Source organism: Bos mutus, chromosome 12 (genome assembly GCF_027580195.1).
Source record: "Bos mutus isolate GX-2022 chromosome 12, NWIPB_WYAK_1.1, whole genome shotgun sequence".
Lineage (NCBI taxonomy): Eukaryota > Metazoa > Chordata > Mammalia > Artiodactyla > Bovidae > Bos > Bos mutus.
The window spans coordinates 54,468,277-54,485,387 of record NC_091628.1 but is presented as its reverse complement, the minus strand read 5'-3'; the positions used below and the strand labels follow the sequence as shown (position 1 = coordinate 54,485,387).

At 39.0% G+C, this 17,111-nt stretch overlaps 1 long non-coding RNA gene across 2 annotated transcripts in view; it reads right to left on the bottom strand.

Moving 5' to 3' along the window:
* LOC138990212 (uncharacterized) overlaps positions 1–17,111 on the bottom strand; it is a 44,554-nt gene that overhangs the window by 1,727 nt on the left and 25,716 nt on the right. The window contains exon 3 of one of the 2 annotated variants that reach the window (XR_011466332.1): positions 550–629. This is a non-coding gene — a long non-coding RNA (uncharacterized lncRNA). Of the gene's footprint in view, positions 1–549; positions 630–12,156; positions 13,255–17,111 lie in introns of those variants that run through there. The other variant, XR_011466331.1, reaches the window with a different exon arrangement.

The following is a 17,111-nucleotide window of genomic DNA, read 5'->3' as shown; positions in this document are numbered from 1 at the left end:
ACAGAAAGTGAAGAAGATTTTATAATTTTCAACAGGTCAGTTATTTATTTATTGTTATTACTGAATGTTTATCTTGAGCTTTGCTCTTTAATAGAAACTGATTTAATTTAATAGAAATGAATTACATCTTTTCGTCTTTACAGCTCCTTGGTTTAGGGGAAAAGAATCTACCAAACATTTCCATACATTTGTTTAATTATCGTAAGGAAATGATGAAACAGGGAAGGTTTTCCTTCAGAGCCCTCACAATCCTCATCCATCCTTTCCTTACCTCTAATTATCAGTAGGGCTGTTGCTGGATTATGCAATTCCAGAGAGCTCTGTTCGTGTCCATAGTCATCACTGACATATATTCATTACTATGATTTTTTTTGGCATGTGGCAATAAATGTCTTAAGAAAGAGTATTTTATAATAACTTGCACATGGACACTATATGAACTCAGATCAAAACTGGTTGTGTGCTGCTCCAAGCACCCTAATTTATGATCTCCCACCCAAAGCACCCCCAAAAGCACCCCAACAGCCCCAGTTCTAGTCATGAACTAACCTGAACCCAATGAGCAACGTCCCAGAGAGCTGCCAGTGTCTTGGACTTTAATCTTCTCATCTCCATTCAAGGTTTTTTAGCTGTCAAGGCAATAAACCCTATAAGCTAAGGTATGATAGAATTGGAAATCAGTCTTTGTTCTTGGTTTCCTTTCTTTTCAAGTGTCAAGTTGCGCTTGGACACACAAACTCTTAATTCATAGATGTGTGTATGTATGTGTGTGTGAGAGACAAAGAGGAGAAGGAAGAAAGAAAGGAAGACAACGGGCCAGGAGAGGGAGGAGGAGAAAAAGAGAGGAATAAATTTTAGTAAAGTAATAGCCAATTAAAAATACAGTCTCTTACTATAACCCCTAACCCATCTCCATTTTATTCCCCAGATGAAATTCTTTTCAATACTTACACTTTTTTCTGGTATTTACCTCCATGTTTGTAAATAATCCACTTATACTGGTATGTCTCATTTATCAAGTTCAAGTTTATTTATTAATATCCTGCTATGGTAAATGGGGATTTACATCTCTTATACCACCAATCCTACTTCCCTTACATCTGCCACTCTCCCAATGTAGTTATACCACAATTTTAAGTTAAATCAATATTCAGTGTTTATATTTTTATGACTATGTCAGTGTTGACACTTCAGAATCATGTTTTTTCCTGTTAAACACCGTTTTCCCCAGCATTAATATTTGCCTTATATTGTCATTTATTAACATTAATATTGGTAACTTCCTAATGTCTCAAGAGTCTTTGATACATTGTCCACCTTATCTCTCAAATATCAGTATTTTTCAAGTACTCAAACATGTAAGATAATGTTTCTTTTTTAAAATTTTTATTTATTTATTTATGGGTGTGCTGGGTCTTTGCTGCTGCACATGAGTTTTTTCCAGTTGCTGCAAGCAGGGGCTAGTCTCCAGTTGCAGTGGGCTTCTCACTGCAGTGGTTTCTCTTGCTGCAGACTGTGGGTTCTACGGTCCCCAGGTTCAGTAGTTATGGCTCAAGGGCTTGGTTGCTTCAAGACACGTGGGATCTTTCTGGGCTGGGGATCAAACCAATGTTCCCTGCATTGCAAGGCAGATTCTTAACCACTGGGCCATGACAGAAGCCCTCAGATAATATTTTATTTCTATTTCTTTCCCAGGAGGCTCCCCCATCCTCTTGTTCTAATCTTGATTTATTTTGGGGTATGAGAAGGTTGGATGGCATCACCTACTCGATGGACATGAGTTTGAGTGAACTCCGGGAGCTGGTGATGGACAGGAAGGCCTGGCGTGCTGCAGTCCATGGGGTCGCAAAGAGTCAGACACGAGTGGTGACTGAACTAAACTGAACTGATGTTACACAGCTGTCATACAGGGTGACCTTTTGCTATTGGCCAGTTCCTTTGTCTCCTACTTGTGTTGGCTCCCTTCTTTCCTGTAGCCCCTGAAGTTTGTTGTCCTGGATACTCCCTCATGTTGAAGTACCTTCTCCAGTAGTTTCCTACAAGTTACATGTTTGAATTCTCAGGTATCTGCAAATGTCTTTATCTACCCTCACTGTGCTCATGCTCAGTCACTTAGTTGTGTCTGATTCTTTGTGATGCCATGGACTGTAGCCCACCAGACTCCTCTGTCCATGGGATTCGCCATGCAAGAATACTGGAGTGGGTTGCCATGCCCTCTTCCAGGGTATCATCCCAACCCAGGATCATACCTGTGTCTCCTGGGTTTCTTGCATCTCCTGCATTACAGGCGGATTCTTTACCACTGAGCCACTGGGGAACCCATCTACCCTTATACTTGATTATCAATTTGTCTGGGTGGAAATCACTGTCTCACAAATGTTTGAAGAACGGCTTCCTTGTCCTTAGGATGCTGGATAGCTGCTAACAAGTCTGATGCCATAAGGTTCTAATTCTCTTGCATGTAAAGACACTTAAAAAAAAAAAAAAAGACACTTTCATGATTCCTTCATGACTGGTGTTCTGAAATTTTATGACCATATGCCTTGGTTTGGATCTTTCTTCATTTATGTTGCTGATATTCAACAGGATACTTTCAATCTGAAGACTCATGGCCTAAATTCTGGGAAACTTGCTTGTTCTCTTTTTCTTGAACTCCTCTTTCTTCAGATATTCTCCTAGATTGATCCTTATGATCTATTACATTTTTTTTAATGAAGGTTTTTTTTCTTTGATATTTTGTCATTTTTTTTTTCTGGTAGATTTTCTTAAATTCATCGTTCATCTCTTCTATCAAAGATTTTATCTACCATATAGTTAAATTTCTAATAGCTCTTCTTTGCCACTTTTCATTTCATCCTGTTTTTGTTTTTTAGAGATGCTATATTTAGGGGGAGGTTAGATATGCACTAGCCTGTTTATATTTGGGCATCAGGTCAGGAAGGAATGGTTGGTAGCCTTCACTGGAGAAATATGAAGAAGAAAGGTACTAACACACTTGCTAAGGTCACCAGGAATGAGGTAGTATCAGAATTCCTGCTTCTCAAAGTGGGTTCAGGACTGTCCTTATTTAGCTAATGGAGCAACATTTTCAAAATTCAGATACAACTGAAGAGTGTGGTTTAGGTTACAGCAGATATTAGACAATCTAAGGGACCAAGAATGATTTCTAACCAGACAACTTTCTTATTTTGAGTGTATTAAGCTCTCACCCATACTAAAAGATCCATTTAAACTTTATTTTTGTCTTCTAATTTTCTGGCTACAGGTTCAGAAATAACTTGGGCTGCTTTAGAGATGATAGATACTTGCCCAGCTTTTTCTATTTTGATACTATTCACAGTAATACTTGATATCCACAAACTTTATCACACAGAATTACTTCCCTCAGTTTCTTTGTTTATGACTCTCTTTACTGAGCTAAACTTACACTTTGCAGTTCTTTTCATTTTATTTTTTTGCTTGTTTGTTTTTTAAATCTTTTCTGAAAGACTGATCAAGTAGCCAAAATCTATGCACCTTCTCCAGCTGTCGAATGAGCCTCAGATTCGTCTCTCTCTCTTTTGTTTACCCCCAAAAGAATCCAACTGTATTAACTTCCCTTCATGAAGTTCTACAACAGTTTGGGTGAGGACAAATATCACAGCTTCACCCCTCCCTTCAGCTGGTTGGTCCACATTTCTTTAGAGGTGGAATTGCATGTGATATGAAAACAGGGGCAACTGGAACGTTGTTGAAGAAGGGAGAAGCAGTCCACCCCTTTCTTTTGAAGGCAGTAGAAGCTGGCATGTACTGATTTACAGACCCAAATTTTAGACCTGTCTCAGCAGTGGCTGCGCCATTTCCTCTCTCTCAGAGTCACTGCCCTGAGTCACTGCCTAGCTGTTGCTAGGTGCTTGTTTTCTAAGTAGTAACACACTCCGCCCCCACTTCTCCACACACAGAGTTCTGGGGAATTGCCCCAATTTGCAGCTCTGCTGAGGTGGTTTGTGACTCATCCTCTTTTCTCTCTAATGACCTTTTAGAGCCACAAGAATAATCCCTGTTTTTATTTTATTTTATTATTTTTTGGTCATTTCTCTTGTAGGGCTCTTATTTATTTGAACACTGGTATAATGAAGTCTAAAATCAATGACTATGTTTTGCATACCATTTATATAAAATTGGCTTTCTCTTCTGCTTCCTAGATAAAATGTTTTATTTCCATTGGGGGAAAAAGAGCAGGAGGATCTTATTTCCTGTGGGACTGTGGACTATATTTTCCCATTAAATGCTATTAGTAATTGTCCAAAATAAAATATAGAACTGCAATCTTAGGCATTCTATTAAGGATCTGTTTATTCAAAACTTTATTTACAGTATCTCTCCTAGAATGACAAAGATTACCAGTGCAAGCAAAATTCCCACATTCAATTTGTACATTATACTGCAATCTCAAGTGATTTAAAAAAAAAAAGATATCTTAACCCCAGTATCTTTGTTTTATTTTATTGTTACACTTTAAACCTGTTATCATAAATATCCTCACCTTTGAAAAAACTTACTGGCTAACATTTTCTGTTAGAGCTCTTGGCATACTTTTTAGCATTTTAACCTCCCATAAAGTGGAGAAACCCTAGTGAATGGGCCATAGAAAACATCTTTGTGTATGTACTTAACTCCCATCACCAGCCCTGGAGCCAACAGGATTAGAGAATTTTAAGCAGCTCAGTTTTGTTGGAACATAAGGTGTGAAGGTGGGAATGGCAGAAGATGATGTAGGAGAGTGTTAAGGAGCTTACATTTTGTTATTTTAGAGTTTGTCGTAGGTCTGGAGAAAAAGGCTGGACACAAGCTAATTTTAGGTAGTTTAAAATCTAATTTAGAGCAACTCTCCTAAATTTAAAAAACTATATTTTAAGCAATTCAGAGGAAAGAGTATAAGGCTCCAATATAGTTCAAGAGGGTTTAAAACTCCAGAAATATTTCTCACCATATAATTCAAATGGTCCTGGTAATCACAGTGAGTAGATGATACGCACTGTAGTGTTATTGGTTTAGTATACTCATGAGTGGGTGAAAGGGGAGATAGCAAAAGAAAAAATAAGATTCACACTGAATTTTTTTTGTAATTTCACATTTAAATTGTAGTTGTATATATTTATTTATATATATAAAATTTTTGTGTATAAATATATATATATGTGATATTACACGCACACATGCATGTGTATATATGTCTATATAGTGGGAAAAAAAGCATATAACTCTGGAATAGGCTTCCCAGGTGGTGCTAGTAGTAAAGAATCCACCAGCCAACACAGGAGACATAAGAGATGCAGGTTCAGTCCTTGAATCGGGAAGATCCTCTGGAGGAGGACATGGCAACCCATTCCAGTATTCTTGCCTGGAGAGTCCCATGGACAGAGAAGCCTGGTAGGCTACAGTCCACGGGGTTGCAAATAGTCAGATACAACTGAAGTGACTTAGCTCACACTCACTCATGGACAGTGTCAAATGGTAGAACTATGTCTAAAGAATAAACTGAGATTATATTTTAAATACCATACATAGCAAGCTGTTTCTTTTTTCCTTTCTGCTTACTTCCTTTCCTCCCCCACACCTTCCCTTCTTCTTTTTTTTTTTTTTTTTGTTATATTTGACCAAGAAGGAAAAAAAAAAAAGAGAGAGAGAGAAAGAAAAGGAAGAAAAAGCAGAGAGAGAGAAAAGAAGAGAAGAAAGGAAGGAGGGGAGGAGGAGAAAAGAGAAAGAAAGAAGCCCAAGTTCCAGCTCCAGGGGCTAGCACCTGCATGTGGGAGTCCCAGCCAAGCCTGCCATGGTTCCAGCATGTTTCATGCATGTTTCCAGTTGGCCATTGTTGCATGGTGGCAATAAGACATTAATAAGCCCAAGTCATTTTTATATAACCTATGTACTAGGAGTAAGATGGTGTCTATGACACAGTAAAAACTCTACCTAGAACCTGGATGAGACACACATAATAGCATTTGCTTAAGACAGTTTTAGAAACCATATAATTTAACTATAGGGTTTCCCTGATGGCTCACTGGTAAAAAATCTGCCTGCCAATGCAGTAGATGCAGTTTTGATCCCTGGGTCGGGAAGATCCCCTGGAGAAGGAGATGGCAACATATTCCAGTATTCTTGCCTGGGCAATCCCATGGACAGAGGAGCCTGTGGGCTACAGTCCATAGGGTCACAGAAGAGCTGGACGTGACTTATAGACTAAACAACAACAACAATTTAATTACCCTGGAGTTTCAGGTGGGCATGATTTAAGTAAGAAGAGCAGCAGCAAATCTTGGTTTTATGAGATCTGAAATGTATTCAGTTTGGGAGACACTATTGAAGACAAAGTAAAAACCAACAAATTCGTATTTTCTGTGGTCCTTCCCGAGGAGGAGTTATGCAAGCAAGGGACCCTAAGGCTTAAGCTTTAATTTGCCTTTGCTCCAATAAGGGACTTTCTCTGATGTGGCAGGATTATATACTGGACAGTCACAAAACCATCTCCAGCACCCAAACACATGTACTTTGCAGGACTCAAGAAGCAACACACTTTGCCCACATTGCAAAGAACATGAACAAATGAGTGACAATTATGTCTATTCTCTCCAGATGGCTTTATAACTGGAACCACTCTAGATGCATAGGAGAGAAGTTAAGTCATTGCACACAGCGGATGCCTTAGCGCAATATGGCCAAATTTGCTCACAGAACTAGTTGAGAAAGACCACCCTAGCTTGCTGTCATCTGGTATTCTCTACTGAAAATATTTCACTGGAAGTTACACAATAAAATATATAAGATATATATGTCAGAGTGTGTATTTTTACTACCCTTTAAAGCCAGGTTCTACAAGACTGAGTCATCACTTTAGACTATGACCCCAGAAACAGGGCTTACTCAGAGTGGACATGGATAGGCAGATAAGATTCTCTGGTTGTCATCAGAGGAGTAATATAAATCATTAGCACCAAGAGGTGAAGATGAAGTCATCAACAGGAAATGAGGAAAAACATCAGAAACCATGGTGGTCAGAAACAGGTATCAAGTCTAAATATGGAGGAAATGTCGTAACCCTGCTTTTAATTGGTGCTGTCTACATGATACAAACACGAGCTTGATGGGATGGGCCCCAAGTGAGACCCAATGGCGTGCTAATGATATAAAGAAGGCACACTTCTCATTTTTTATGCTGTTCTAATATTTTCTTTCCGGGGAGAACAAATTTTTTGGTGGACAATCATGAAATGAATGTTAGTTAAAAAAAAAATATAGCAACCTACAATGAAAGGAGAGGTTGCAAACATGTCCACAATCTACATGCATTAAAGTCTCCTCACTTAAGTAAATTCCATATCAGTTGTGTGATAAATAGTTACAGATTAGCTATACCTATGGGAGGAGACATTTAGGAAGGATTCCCAGAAAAGGCAACGCATGAGATGAATCTCAGAGATGCACAGAACAGTACAGGTAGACGAGGCAGGGTAAGAAAGGCCAAGAAATGTGAACAAGACCTTGCCTATGTATTTGTGGTGCTTGAGGGACTGTGAAAGATGAATTCAGAGCAGGAGTAAAATAAAGGTTACATCACATTCAGAAGAGATAAGAGGATTATGCTACAGATTTCTTAAATGGTTGAGCCCAAGGAAGATTTTAAATTGGATTATTAAAGATTGCTTCATGCCCTTCTAGTTTCCAGCATGGATTAACTTGAAAAGATCAATACATCCTAAACTCATCTCTCCAAATCCCATGAATACCATTCATTACTGGCAGTAGAGAAATGTGTCTGTGGGCTTAAAAGTGGGGGAGAGGAGGGAAAGAGAAGAGGGGCACTGGCTGAAGGGCTGCAATGAATTTAGTATAACCTAACCTGCAATGGGAAGGCTATGGCAATAGGAGATGTTAAAGCCCGATGATTAAAGACACAAAAAGAGAAAAAAAAAAAAAACGTGCCAAGTTTTAAAAATGTTAGATCAAGTGTTGGGCTTCCCAGGTGACTCGGTGGTAAAGAAACTGCCTGCCAATGCAGAAGATGCGGGTTCAATCCCTGGGTTGGGAAAATCCCCCAGAGAAGGAAATGGCAACCCACTCTAGTATTCTTGCCTGGAAAACCCCATGGACAGAGGAGCTTGATAGGCTACAGGCCATGGGGACACGACCTAGCAACTAAACAAGAAAGATGAAGAGGTACAGGAATTGAAGGCAAAATATAGTACCAAAATATGAATCTCAGGATACTAACAGCAAGTGTGAACAGTTTGGGGTTAAATCAGAGGAAAGAGAGAAAAATATGATTAATAATGGGAGAACATAGGAAGTAAGTCCCGAGTTGTTCGGTTGCTCAGTCATGTCCAACTCTCTGGGTCCCCTTGGCCTGCAGCATGCCAGGCTTCCCTGTCCTTCACTATCTCCTGGAGCTTGCTCAAACTCATGTCCATTGAGTCGATGATGCCGTCCAACCATCTCATCCTCTGTCGCTCTCTTCTCCTACCGCACATGAGAATGGATTAGAAGTGCAGATCCCCAGTTCTTGCCCCAGATGTACTGAATCAGAAACTCTGACTGGGATCCAGCAATCTGTGTATTAACAAGCCCACCAGGTGACACTGGACCAATTAAAGTTTCAGAAACACTTTCCTGGAATGTCAGCTAGAGTTATCAGCTTGCTTTAATGGGAGTAGGGAACTCAGCCTAATTTCAGGGCCCAGTTTCTGTCTTGACTGTTAGGTATTAAAGGTTTTTTCTTTAAAAAAGCTACCCCCAGTTTTGCACTGCGTTTTAGATTTCAGGGATCAGTCACAAACTGTTCTGTTAAAAGGATCTGCCGCAGAGAATGTCATTTTTTTCTAACCACTGAGAGTTACAATGAGCTTTTTATAGCGCTCAAAATAAAAGACATAAAAAGAGAAAACTTAGTGAACTTGCTGCTGACTCATTTGTACCAACTGATACAATTTATGAACCATCAACAATTTTCACTCTAGCTATTATATAGTGACTCTAGGCAATTATTTACAACAATGCTTCACAGAACTTTAACACTTAGTCAAGCACAAAGGTTCCTATTGTGTATTTCATAATAGATAACATCAGGTTCCATAGCACATCCTCTTCATTTTGGGGACAGGAGCTTAGAGAACAGAAAGTACTCTGTAAAACAAAATGTAATCTATTTTAGGACATTTATTTCTACCCTAGTAAATCCAATGAGCAAAAGGTAATTTACTTGATGAAAAAAATAAATAATTTTCTTCTCAATGGGTTTATGAGTCAGGGTCTAGTTATGAGACAGAAACCACACCAATTATTTAAACAGGAAAAGTTCGATATAAAGAATTGTTCAATAATAGAAGGTGGTCGTCTACTAAACTGAGTAAAAGGAGTCCAGCAATGTCGGATGCAAAAAAATAAAGCTAATATCCGTAAGCTGTGAAAACAGACAGTAAAGGAACTACGTACCAAGAGATCTTCCCCTACCCCCACTGCCACCACCCCAGGCTAGGATTTGAGCCTTTTCAGAGAGAAAGCAGCTACTATAGTAATACAGCCTGCCGTGCAGCCCAAGAAGCGGTCTGAGTACAGGCTGGCACTGGTCTGTGGAAGGAGCTCACCATTGCTGGAGGTGGTGAGGGGCTGGAAGTGATACATCATTTGCCAGAAGGTGAAGGCAGGTCAGAGCAGAGCTGTTCAGGCATGTGGTAGGGAGATCATGGCCTCAAAATATGACTGAGCTCCTCTGCACAGTAGACTAGGAAGGAAAGGAAGGGAAGTGTCCTACTGAAGGTATTGCTTAGAGGGGCACAGTAGTGCCCCCTCCTGGCAAAGTCTAATATTCCCTTTGTTGTTGTTCAGTCACTAAGTCATGTCTGACTTTTTGTGACCCGCTGGGGGTCACTGTACCCTATAGGGTCCTCTATCCATCAAATTCTCCAGGCAAGAATATTGGAGTGGGTAGCCTTTCTCTTCTCCAGGGGATCTCCCCAACCCAGGGATCGAACCTGGGTCTCCCACATTGCAGGCAGATTCTTTACCATCTGAGCCATCAAGTAATGAGCCTCCAGGAATTTCCTGGATCCCAGATAAAGTATTCTTTGCCTCTATGTGTGGTAGCAACCCGACTTCCCCTGAGGAATTGAGATCACTTATACCAGGCAGTTGAGTGCCTTTTTTTCTTCCTGTCACCTTTGAATGACAAGGTGGAAATCTTATCTTTCAGTCCAATGGAACCATTATTTTGTCTTCTGGTGGAATCATTCTTTCCTGAGAACTAAGACTCCCAAACCAGTGGAGCTCAAAACTGCTAGCACAGGAGGCAAAGATTCTGTAAGTGGATTATTAGGCAGACCAGAAAGAGAAGCTGCTCCTACTTCTACCTCTTGGTCTCTACTGCTATGTAGGGGAGTAGAGAGTACCGTACAAGTCTCGGATTCAAAGTATTTGGATAAGTGTATTCCCTAAGACAGACTCCTTATCTTCAAGGTAGTTTTTTCTCCCAAACTGGAACTATAATTGAATTTTTGTTGGATTGGCCAAAAAGTTCATTCAGATATAACATCCTATGAAAAAAACCTGTACAAACTCTTTGGCCAGCCGAATACATGTACTAATCAGTTAGGCCAACTGCTTCTAGGCCTCTGGCTTCATACATTTTCCTAAAAGAGAGGACTTTTTTAATGTTTGTTTTTAGAGCAAAAAGCGAAAATGGCTTAGATCAAGGGTGACTTGAACCATAGTAGAACATTTGACAAATGCTGTGAAACATTTGGGGAAATACGGATTAAATGGATGGCTTGGATTAGAAAATAGTTGAACACCCATTTTCAAAAGATTCGCTGGTCAGTGTCACCTGAGAAGGACATGTCTAATGTATTAATACAAAAGAGTATTCTTGGCCCACTACTGTATCACACAGTGGTAAGTGGCATGGATCATGATATAATTGGAGTGGGTATGATTAGAGATTTATTTCATCAAATCTATGATGAAATAAAATTGGAAGGGATATAGAATAAATTGAATGAGTTAGGATATTAAAATATTTAGACCCTAAATTTGGGACTTAATTTAACAAGATTAAATACTAGTAAGCTCTTGTGGAGATATACAACCTGATACTGAAGTTCGTATAGAAAAATAAACAGCAAGAGTAGCCAGGAAACCCTGAAAAAGGAAACACTAGCAGGGAACTAGCCCTGCGTGCATGCATGCTAAGTCACTTCAGTCATGGCTGACTCTGTGCGATTCCATGGACTGCAGCCCACCAGGCTCCTCTGTCCATGGGATTCTCCAGGCAAGAATACTGGAGTGGGTTGCCTTGCCCTCCTCCAGGGGATCTTCCCGACCTAGGGATTGAACCTGCATCTCTTCTATCTCCTGCTTTGGCAGGCAGATTCTTTACCACTAGTGCCACCTGGGAACCCCAGGAACTAGCTCTACCAATTATTAAAACACTTAGTGCATACAAATCCATGATAATTAAAGCCATGTGGTACTGGCACATGAATAGACAAACAAGCCAGTGAAATATAACAGACTAGCCAAAATTAGATCCAAATATTTATGAAAATTTAGTACATGAGAAAGATGCCTATTCAAGTCTCTGGGTTAAAGATGGACTTTTTAGTATGTGGTGCTGGGACAGCTGGGTAGCTGTTTGTAGAAAGATAAAATTAGATTAATATTCCACACATAAACAAAAATAAACTCCAAATAAATTAGGAATTTATGCATAAATTAAAAAAAAACATGAAAGTACTAAAGGAAAAATAGATGAAGTCCTCTTCAACCTCCATGCAATGAAAGACTTTCTGATCATGACTCAAAATCCAAAAGCAATAAGAAAATAATAAATTTGACTACATAAATTTTAAAATTTTGTATGACAAGAAAACCATAAAAAAGTCAAAGTATAATTGAAAGTTGGGAGAAATGTTGATACATAATATAGACAACAGGGCTAATAATCTTAATATACAACGAATCTTAAAATTGAGGGACAGTAGCTAAAGCAGTGCTTACTAGGATATTTATAGCATTAAATATTTATATGAAAAGGGAAGAAAAGTCTCAAATCAATAATGTAAGTTTTGAATTTAGGAACTAGCAAAAGAAGAGAAAAAATAAAACCAAAGCAAAAATATAGCTGATGACAATGACTGAACTTTAATTAGTACACATAATTCTCCAAACAAATGGCCAGGAAAAAAGTGATTCCATAATTCATAACTCTTATTTTAAAATAATTTAAGTACTTATTTTTGCTTTCTCTTAGTATATAAGCCAGAGTTATAAATGTATAAGACCAATACAAAGGAGCATTATTGTCTGAATTATGTCCCCCACCCCAAATTCTTACACTGAAATCCTATCTCCAGTACCTCAATGTATTTGGAGATAGTGCCTTTCAAGGAGGTTCAAGGTAGAATAAGGTGGGCACTGATGCAACATGACTGCGGTCCTTATAGGAAGAGATTAGGACACAGACACAGTTACAAAGGAAAGACCCCTCCAGGACACAGTGGGAAGATGGATGTCTGCAAGCCAAGGAGAGAGGCTTGGGAAAAAATCAGACTTGCTGACAAATTGCAACTTGATCTTGGGCTTCCTAGCCTCCAGAAATAAATTTATTTTGTGAGAAATAAATTTCTGTTGTTTAAGCCACTGAGTCTGTGTTACTTTGTTATAACAGCCCTAGAAAATGGATACCAGGATTTTCAACATTTTCCCCCCACATTTGGAATACATGCCCGCTGTATGCTAGGCTAAAACAAATCATACCTTTTTTTTTTTTTTTTTTTTCGCTGTGCTATATAAAGCCCCACAATAACATGTGCTGTTGTTCACTCGCTAAGTCATGTCCGACTCTTTGCAACCCCATGGACTGCAACACACCAGGCTCCTATGTTCTCTATGATCTCCTGGAGTTTGCTCAAATTTATGTCCATTGAGTTGGTGTTCCATCCAGCTGTTTCATCCTCTGCCACCCCTTTCTCCTCCTGCCCTCAATCTTTCCCAGCATCAGTGAGTCCGCTCTTCCCGTCAGGTGGCCAAAGTATAGAAGCTTCAACTTCAACATCAGTCCTTCCAATGAATATTCAGGACTGATTTCCTTTAGGATTGACGGATTTGATCTCCTTGCAGTCCAAGGGGCTCTCAGGAGTCTTCTCCAGCACCATAATTCAAAAGCATCATTTTTTCTGCGCTCAGCCTTGTTTATGGTCCAGTTCTCACATCCATACACGACTACTGGAAAAACCATAACAATAACATGTAAATGCAGTTTGCTGCTGCTGCTAAGTCACTTCAGTCGTGTCCGACTCTGTGCGACCCCATAGACAGCAGCCCACCAGGCTCCCCTGTCCCTGGGATTCTCCAGGCGAGAACACTGGAGTGGGTTGCCATTTCCTTAGCCATGAACAAATTTTAAAGAAAACCATTTTTTTTTCTGCTCAGCTGCACTTTCACAAAAAGTAAAAAAGCGAATAGTAAATTTTATACTACATTTAACTGAGAATGTCTTTAAGATCTCCAAATAGGTGTTCACTAACAACTGAATACTCACAGATGATAATCTGAGGCCAGGGAACTGACAGCTAGAACTGAGTAGAGACAGGGTCCATGCATCAGTGGAGCCAGAACCCAAATGATACTATCTGGGGTTTTACTTTTCTTACAAAATAGGTGCAACTCTTGTATTTGCAATTGTTCTGAGGAGTAATTACAGGAAATTTCTTTCCAGTACAATGTTTCAAAACTAACACACTGCTTTTTTTTTTTTTCCACTGGGGAAAAAAAAACACCTGTCTTATTAGTTGATATATGAAGATGTGTTGATAAATTAGAGTTTTGTCTGTTCTCTGCAGTTTGGTACAAGATGTATAATCCGTTCCCATCCCACACATCTACATTACTCAACTCTGTCACTGAATAATTGAAAGTTAGCTCGCACTTAGGCACTTACTGCATCGTCTTCTCATACATTCTTAATATTGTATTGCTAATACATTGATAATGTACCCCCTTGCATTAGAAATAAATAATCAAAGGTGCTGAACTTTGGGGATATGAGCTTCAGTTTTCCTTTTCTCCATTATATTGAGTTCATGACTTTGATCACTTGGTCCAATGGTTAGGGTTAAAAATGGCACATCCTCTGTTGAATACTGAAAAATCATTTGGGGGAAGCTCTTTCTGGAAATGAATTAATTTTATCAGAAATGGAGAGGCAAATTTACAGGCAGACATAGCCATAGTACTTGCTAGGAAAGATTGCCAATACATAATTATTGCTAAAAACTATATGAAGCTTTCTCAGCCTTGGTCTATAACTTTTACAATTAATAATAAGCAGATTGATTCCATTCATTCATTCACTCAGTCAGTCCATAGAGATTTGCTGAATGCCTACTCTAAGATGCTATCTTACATTGAGTTCCCTAGAAGCAAAACCTGAGTTGGAGACTCTCATTGAAGAGAAATGATTAGTTGAGAGTGATCTCAGGACAGCATGGGTGAGAGAGGCAGGTTAGTACAGGGGATAAACGGTTAGCAGGGATATAATCTCATTGGAACACTAGCTTAAGTCCAGTCCTACGGGAAATTCTGGTCTCATTTTTATGGAAGAGGGCCAACTTTTGGGCCTTCTGTCAGTCAATTATTGGTGCCTTCTGTCAGTTAATTATTGGTGCCTTTTGTCAGTCAATTATTAAATAGGGGCTATATTCCCCAGGGTGTGGCTGCTCCAGGCTCCTGATCCTCTGAAGGGAAGACAGCAGTTCTCCTGGGTCAAGGACAGCTTGAGTTGCTAACAAGAGGTACTCAGAAGTGCTAAGGAATGGACAGATCAGCCAGTTCAAACTGGGAGATGGGTGGGGTGGGGGGTGGGGTGGGGTGGGGAGGGGACACCAACTTTGTCCAGCAGATATGATCTTGACTTGTTAAATTTTTAAATGTTTGAAAATGCAACGATATAAAGTACCTTAGAGATTAGATAACATTACCCCTCATTTTTCACGTAAAGAGAACTGAGGTTCAAAGACAATCTTAAAAGTACTCGACTTGGCATAACACAGATTAAAGCACAATTTGACTTTCAGCAGTTCAACTTTCATTATATCTCAGTTCCTAATTCCAGAAATGTTTCTTTTGATTAATATATAGATAGCAGAAAACTCCCTGAAGGAGGAAGTCGTAACCCACTCTAGTATTCTTGCCTGGAGAATTCCATGGATGGAGGAGCCTGGGGGGCAACAGTCCATGGGGTTGCACAGAATTGGACACAGCTGAGCAACTGAGCATGCATGCAGCAGAAAACATCTCTAATCTTTTTATTTCAGAGATTGAAAGGACTTGATACACATTTTGGAGCAAAATGAATCTTGTTTGTAATGGGAAAGAATTAACTGTTCAAGAACAAATAACTGGACTTCTCATGCTTGCAATGAGTTTAAGAAGAGTTCAACATCTAAATTTAGATGAAAATGAAAAAAACAAAAAGGTAACCTCAAACTGGAAATAAGAATAAGAAACAAAAGATCAATTTCTTCCTATCACAACTGATGAGGCAGAAAAGCCCCAGGCTGGAATAATGCCTAGAAATGAAAGAGCGGAAAGTGATGCCTCACCATTGGATAATTTTTAACAGCGCTAAGTATTTTGACCACATTTTATGAGGAAGAATCTTGAAAGAAACTGAGAGTTAGGCTTCTATTTTTGAGTCTTCAGGCTTAACATAGACAAAACCAGGAATTTTCCTCTTTTCTTAAAACATCCTGGCTTTATAAATATATTTATGCTGTCTTTAGGCATTACGTAACTGTACCAAACAGTCAAAATGTGAGGAATAGAAATTCCATTTACTTTATCTGTTTATATCAAGATTTCTTAACCTAAAGTTCTTGGATGCTCAAACTCTTGTGGCTAGAATTCAGCAGGTTGTTGTCTTGATGGGTAAAAAATATTTATATTTTTATTTTCAGTAATATTTAACTGAAATTTAGAAAGTTCCCCAGGTATGAATGTTGGCAAAAAATTTTAGTTCCTGTGACATTATAACCAATCGAAATCACAGAGACTTTCAAATCACAGTGAAGTTGTTGCATATATCTCAAAATACCATTTATGCTAATCACTCCCTCAAAAATACTGCAGTATTAGCTCTCAGCCTCCCTGTCCACAGACAGTCTTGCAGTGGGGCTGGCCAACTGCAGAGCAATTCTGGGCCTCCATGTGGTGAAGCTATGCTATGCTAAGTCACTTCAGTCGTGTCCGACTCTGTGCGACCCCATAGATGGCAGCCCACCAGGCTCCCCTGTCCCTGGGATTCTCCAGGCAAGAATACTGGAGTGGGTTGCCATTTCCTTCTCCAAAGCATGAAAGTGAAAAGTGAAAGTGAAGTCACTCAGTCACGTCCGACTCCTAGCGACCCCATGGACTGCAACCTACCAGGCTCCTCCGTCCATAGGATTTTCCAGGCAAGAGTACTGGAGTGGGGTGCCATTGCCTTCTCCGTGTGAAGCTATGTAACCTCATAAAACTCAAACAACTTTAGAGATTTTTGAGAGAACCTTTCCATTCTTTGTTAAGCAAGCAGTGAAAACTTTAATTAAAGTTATGAAAATATGTTTTTGAGAACATGGATTGTCAGCACTCGAAGCCAAATCACAGTAACTGGAAGTAAACTTGATGTCATTAGACATGTCAAAGGAAGTTTGTCATTCTTATTCATGCTAAGTAACAACAGGCTTCACACTGATAACTTGCAAAAATAAAATTTAAATTTAAGTTGCCTGTATTTTAAATGTATCATTATTTAGCATATTTTTAAAGCTCATACATTGTTACAGTACAAAAAAGTTAATTTTTTCAATATAATTGATTTTGTTTGTAATTGTATTATTCAAAACATTTATTTTCACTTAATTAAAAAAATGTTTATTGAAACTTACCAGGGGCCAGTCATTGCTAGGCAAAAATGATGAATATTTTTATCTCATACTTACCAACAACAAATTTTTACCATGCACAAGTTATTTAGTACCAATACAAATGTCTGCATAAACTTCAAAGATGATAATCAACCAATTTACATTTTTTTCATTTGT